Genomic DNA, 6,136 nt, shown 5'->3' with positions numbered 1-6,136 from the left:
CTTCATTTAATCAATGCCAGGAGGAGGAAAGACAAAGCTAGTCTTCTTCTATAATTCCGTTCACATATAGGTTATTTTACAGGAATATTAAAATAAAGTACCAGTAAAATATTAGGGTAGATTAACACCAGAAATATGAAAGCTAAAGTCAATCTTAGTCTTCTAATTTCATTCATATCTAGAATACTATATAGTAATATTAAGTCTACCCCAGTATTTCATCGCTATTCTATTTTCTCGGCCCTGGAAAGATTGTTTGTGTTACTCTTTTATCTTAATTCCATTTACATCTAAGAATATAAAATCTCTATATGATGAAATTTAAATGATGAAAATTAAAGTTAACCTGGGTAGGATTTGAACTCAGAAGGACCATAACTAACTACAGCAAGAATATTGTCTTCAGCCAGTCTGCTGCCAAAGGTGCCTAAGTCAACCTGGGAAGCATTTAAACTTAGAGTTGTTACTCTTTTCACTCTGTGCATTAATACTAGAATCTTCTCCATTATTGTATACGGATAATCAATAAGTGAGTTTAATTGAGATCAATAAGAGAGATTCAATGAGATCAATTGCTTTAAGGAGTTTAGAATCTAATATTTTGAGGTCTTTGAGACCTACGTGTTGGAGAACAGTTTGACTCAGGAACCACATATCACATGCACACAAATATAAAGAGTAAAGGATAAAGACACCGCTTCAGTCACAAATGACCATGGGGTTGTACTTAGAAAGTTCCCCTCTGAAGCACAAGTCTGGATAAGGCTGCTTGTGCAAGACAGCAGCCACCCATGCATACCAGCTCCCACTCTCCAGGCCACCGATATTATCCAAGGGAAAAGCAAAGGGGTCCAATACAGCTTGGCACAAGTGACATCGCAACTCATTTCTACAGCTGAGTGAACTGGAGCAACGTGAAATAAAGTGTCTCGCTCAAGAAGACAACACACAACTTGGTCCAGGAACTGAACTCACAACCTCATGATTGTAGGCCCGATGCTTGAACCACTGCGCCATGTGCCTTCACACAAATATATATATATCTCCAACTTAACATGGATGCCATATTAGAACACCAAATACTGTGTCATTAACCTTGAGACATCCTCTCTTATAGGCACCTGGTGTATGAAAGCACACACATAGGGCGTAGCAGACAAAATTTGTCTTCATGGGTGCTGAAATAACTTACATATACCTCTGATATATTTGATATTACATATTTCTATGACATATCTCACATACAGTAATGTGTGACATATATCATATACACTGATAAATTTGATATCACATATTACAGATATAAGATATATATCTGGCAAGTCAAGCATTGTTTACATTCTGAATTCAAATTGTGATCAAGTCAAATTTTATCTTGAATTTTTTGAGGGCTGGGCTATGATATTGAACTTATTATATTCAATGCTCAGGTGCATAACGATTCATCAGAAAAGGTAACCAAAACTGCATGAACAGTGCACAGAATATGCACAAGAAGTGTACAGAGAAAAAAATCTTCAAAAACGGGAAGAAATGGAGTTGAGGAGAATCAAGTGTACTGTGGGTGGATTTCAGGAAGTATGGAAGTTTTGAAGAATGTGGTGTCTCGACAGCTAAGAACTGATGCAGGTAGTTTATTCCATGCTTCAGCAATTCTCAACTTAACACCCTCTCCTCTCAGAGGGTGATCGTAGAGACGTTTTACATTCTATGTAATGCATTCTGGACATGGATAGAATTAGAATAAGAGAACCAAGATGGCACAAAAGCTCCCTCTTCAGCCTTGATACATGGCCTGAACAAAAGATGGGATATTCATGGTTGGAACATATTTAACCAGAGACCTCCTAGGTCAAGGATGACTTGGGATCAAGCGAACACAGTAATGAGGATGGACACATAAGATAATGTAATCCTAGATACACTGTGTCTGAATTGAAATTGAGATGTTCATGTTTGGAACCTATTTAATCATAAACCTCCAAGACTGAAAAATGACCTAGGGTTAAACAACATCAAAAATAGACACATTTTATCTGATATGCTAATATTTCTTATTTCTTTATTGCCCACAAGGGGCTAAACATAGAGGGGACAAACAAGAACAGACAAAGGGATTAAGTCGATTACATCGACCCCAGTGTGTAACTGGTACCTAATTTATCGACCCTGAAAAGATAAAAGGCAAAGTCAACCTCGGCGGAATTTGAACTCAGAACGTAAAGACAGACGAAATACCGCTAAGCAATTCGCCCAGGGCTAAACATAAAGGGGACAAACAAGGGCAGACAAAGGGATTAAATTGATTACATTGACTCCAGTGTGTAACTGGTATCTAATTTATTGACCTCGAAAGGATGAAAGGCAAAGTTGACCTCAGCAGAATTTGAACTCAGAACGTAAAGACAAAGTACCACTAAGCATTTCGCCCGGCGTGCTAACGATTCTGTCAGGTTGTTGCCTTCGACTAATGAATGAATTAATTAATGAGATAGTTACACTAATTCCTCTTCTGAAATCATTCTCGCCAGAGCAATGAAAGTTATCTAATAATAACTCGATTGATTATGCGTAGAAGACATTGTATAGCGAGGGAACTGTTTCTCAAACTATTTGAAACATTCACAAGTGAATAAAACAAATCAAGAATAGATTATTTGTCTGGTTGCTATAACATTCTGGGATTAATGTTAGTTCTCTCTGTGCCATGAGGCACTTAAGGTCACAACATGATCTCTCCATTCAGCTCTGTTTTCTGACACTCTTATGGTCTCATTCCAGCTTCTCCACCCTTCTCATCTCCTTTCCTTGTCAATAGTCCTTCGCCATGTGGTTTTAGGGTGCCTTGCTGCTCTTCCCTGCCCCCCCCCGGCCTCTTAGGCTGTCACTTTAAGTATTAATGTACAAACTTGTTAATTGGTGAATAACCTCACATTTATAGTTTATATACATTACCTAGAATATTTAATCTATATAGTTTAATATACTCTTTACAAGACGTTTTGTTAGCCAAGTTTTATTGCAAGGTGCTTATTTAGGTATTCACTTGAATTCTGTCACCCTATTTTCCTTCATTTCTATATATTTACGAATTCAGAAACTTTTGAGAGAATGTGAAATAAATTGTTTAAAGAATAGTAAATCTCAAAGCAGTTGAAGCTATAAATAACAGCGAGTAAATATTAGGTTAAAAGAATAACCCTCAGATAGAAAAAGTCGATGGCTGCCTGCAAGACTTGAACCCACATCTCATGTAAACATACATATACACAAACATGTTTATATCCATACATATATACACATACATAGGTGTATGCTTGAAAGTGTGTATGACTGATCAACTGTAAGGTATGCACCAAAATAAGGAAATATTCAGTAATGTCCCACACTCTAATAAGTTACAAGAAAGAAGGGGCTCACCAACATTATATTTATTTGTGCTTGTGTTTGTTTCTGCATGTGAACTTGCATGCATGCCACCTCTTCTCTTCTACATTGCTGCAAATATACATGTGTGTGTTTGTGTGAGTTTATACGCACAAGTGAAACGGTTCCATTACCAACAGAGAATTGAAACTAAGATATGGTCTTAGTTAATCAGGAGCACAAATTATCAACGTCCTCATCATTAACAACAACAACAACAACAATAATAATAATAATAAATAACAATAACAACAACAACAAACTATCATAGATGTCTGTAATTATTTTGCTTGAGAAGTTAACAAATTCTTCAGTCCCGATAAAATGGCACAAAAGGAATTCAATCAAAATGGAGAAATGCATTCAATTTAAATCTCACTAAACTGGTCACATGACAATGCCATGTGACTACACACACACATGAGAATAGATATATGTGTCTGAATGCACAAATGTGAGGTAAAAAGCACTATATTATATATATATAAATAAATAATATTCATGCATATTGGGAACTTTCCTTTGGTAGATGACAGAAGAAAGTTCTACAGTTTCATGCAGAGCAATCTGCTCAGAATATTTGTTTATAATATTCAAATCTAGCTTATTCCTCTCATCATATCAACATTCCCTGTACAGGTACACAATGTGCTACACGTCAGGTGTCAAAGCGATCAGAAACCAACGTGAAATGAAGAGCTTTGCCTGACAACACCCTGTCTGGGAATCAAAATCACAATCTTGCAACCATGAGTGCAACAGCCAAACCCTTAAGCCACATGCCATCCACCTCCCCACACACATACGTATATATTTGTTTTTATGTTGAGTTATAATAAAAACAATTTTACATTAAACTGACAGATTACTCAATACATTTGGTAGAGTATATATTTATTATTCTTTAACAAGTCTGATAAAGCTAAGGAAGCTGAAACTTCAAAGTCACTGTCAAACAATTTTTGTTAAAGAATAATACATAAGCTATGATTCTTTTTCGTTGTGATATATGTATATTACATACATTCATATATAATACTATATATAATGTACATGTGTGTTTATTTATATACTTGCATGTGTGTGAGAGAGAAAGAAAGGGAAGAATAAGGAGTGACTGAGTGAGGGGTCACCACATGTTAGTATACAGTTATTTTCATGATTTTCCTACATGTTATATCATAGAATTAGTGCGGCCCCAACCTCAACTGATGCTGGACAAGTCTTGTGTACATGCACTGCACACATGGCTAAGAGTATGACACTTTACTCATGATCATGTATCTAAGTATTATCTTACTATGAGTGCCAATCAGTTACTCAACTCACATTCCAGTACTGCTGTAAGTCAGACACTCTACTCACATTCCGATATTGTCATATATAAATCAATCACTTCACTCATGTTTCTTTATTGTCATGTATAAGTTGGACACTCCACTCACATTCCAGTATTGCCATATAACATACATTTATGAGTCATTCATTCTACTCACATTCCAGTGTTGTTGTACTCAAGTCAGACACTGCACTCATTCCTGTACTGTTGTATACAAGTCATTCACTCTACATACATTCTTGTATTGACATTAGATGAGTCACACTTTCTACTCATATTCCAGTATTGTTATATGTGAATCAAACACACCACTCACACTCCAGTCCTGCCACCTCTGAGTCAGCCATTCTGCTCATATCTCATTAATGCTACATGTTAGTCAGTCTCTCCAGCATTAAGTTACACATGAGTGTAATGTGATTCTCCAAGTTTAATGTGTGACTGAGTGAGATCTTTCAATAATATTGAGTGTTAAGTGATTATACATTCCCCTACATTATAAGTGACTCCATGAATGCCCAAATTTTCGACATATGGAGTGGAGATGTGGCTGTAGGTTTCCACTTCTAGCAATGGATGTATGTTACCACATTAGTGTCCCACATGTAGTATGACCAAGTCCACACATGACCAACATCCTAGCTTCCCACATGTGGGGTTTAGATAAATCATTCCATTAAATTTGCTGACTCATTCCATTAATATAATAACATGCCACATGGAGCACGTGAATGTTAGTTAACCCCAATTAGAATTTCCCCCTTCCCCTCATGTGGCATACAAATGCAAGTGAATCACACCAGATATCTTTTTCCATGTAGTATGCAAATATGAGTTACTCCCTAAATGTTTCAATTTGCCACATGTAGATATCAATGAGAATAAACCCTCTGGGAATATCCTAGCTTGCTCCATGTTTCCACATGGATACTGAAGTGAATCACTCGGCTGGAAATTCAATGCTTTTTAGGTTTTCTTTTACATACGACATATATGAATGTGGCTGAGTCTCTTGACTAATGCATTAGCTTGCCACATGTGTGCTGGGTGGTGGCTACATGAAGGGGCAGATCACCCTGACCATGGCCACCTGACTAGTCCCATGTGCAGCACAAGCAAGCAGGTAACGTGTGAATGTGGATGACGGACGACTATTCTTCACTCGCTACTTCGATGGTGTCCGATCGTTGTCATGCGTCGAGTCGAGAGTGAGTGTGAAGTGGAGGTGGAGATGACTGGCCAAGGAGGTGGGGGTAGGGTAGAGATCAGTGGTGGAGAACTTGTGATCCATAGCTGGTCATGATGGAGACAAAATGTTAAAGATTAAGAGAGAAAGAAAGAAAGAAGCATATATATATATATATATATATA

Source organism: Octopus bimaculoides, chromosome 27, assembly GCF_001194135.2.
Source record: "Octopus bimaculoides isolate UCB-OBI-ISO-001 chromosome 27, ASM119413v2, whole genome shotgun sequence".
In the NCBI taxonomy this organism is placed as follows: Eukaryota; Metazoa; Mollusca; class Cephalopoda; order Octopoda; family Octopodidae; genus Octopus; species Octopus bimaculoides.
This window is presented reverse-complemented; position numbering follows the sequence as displayed.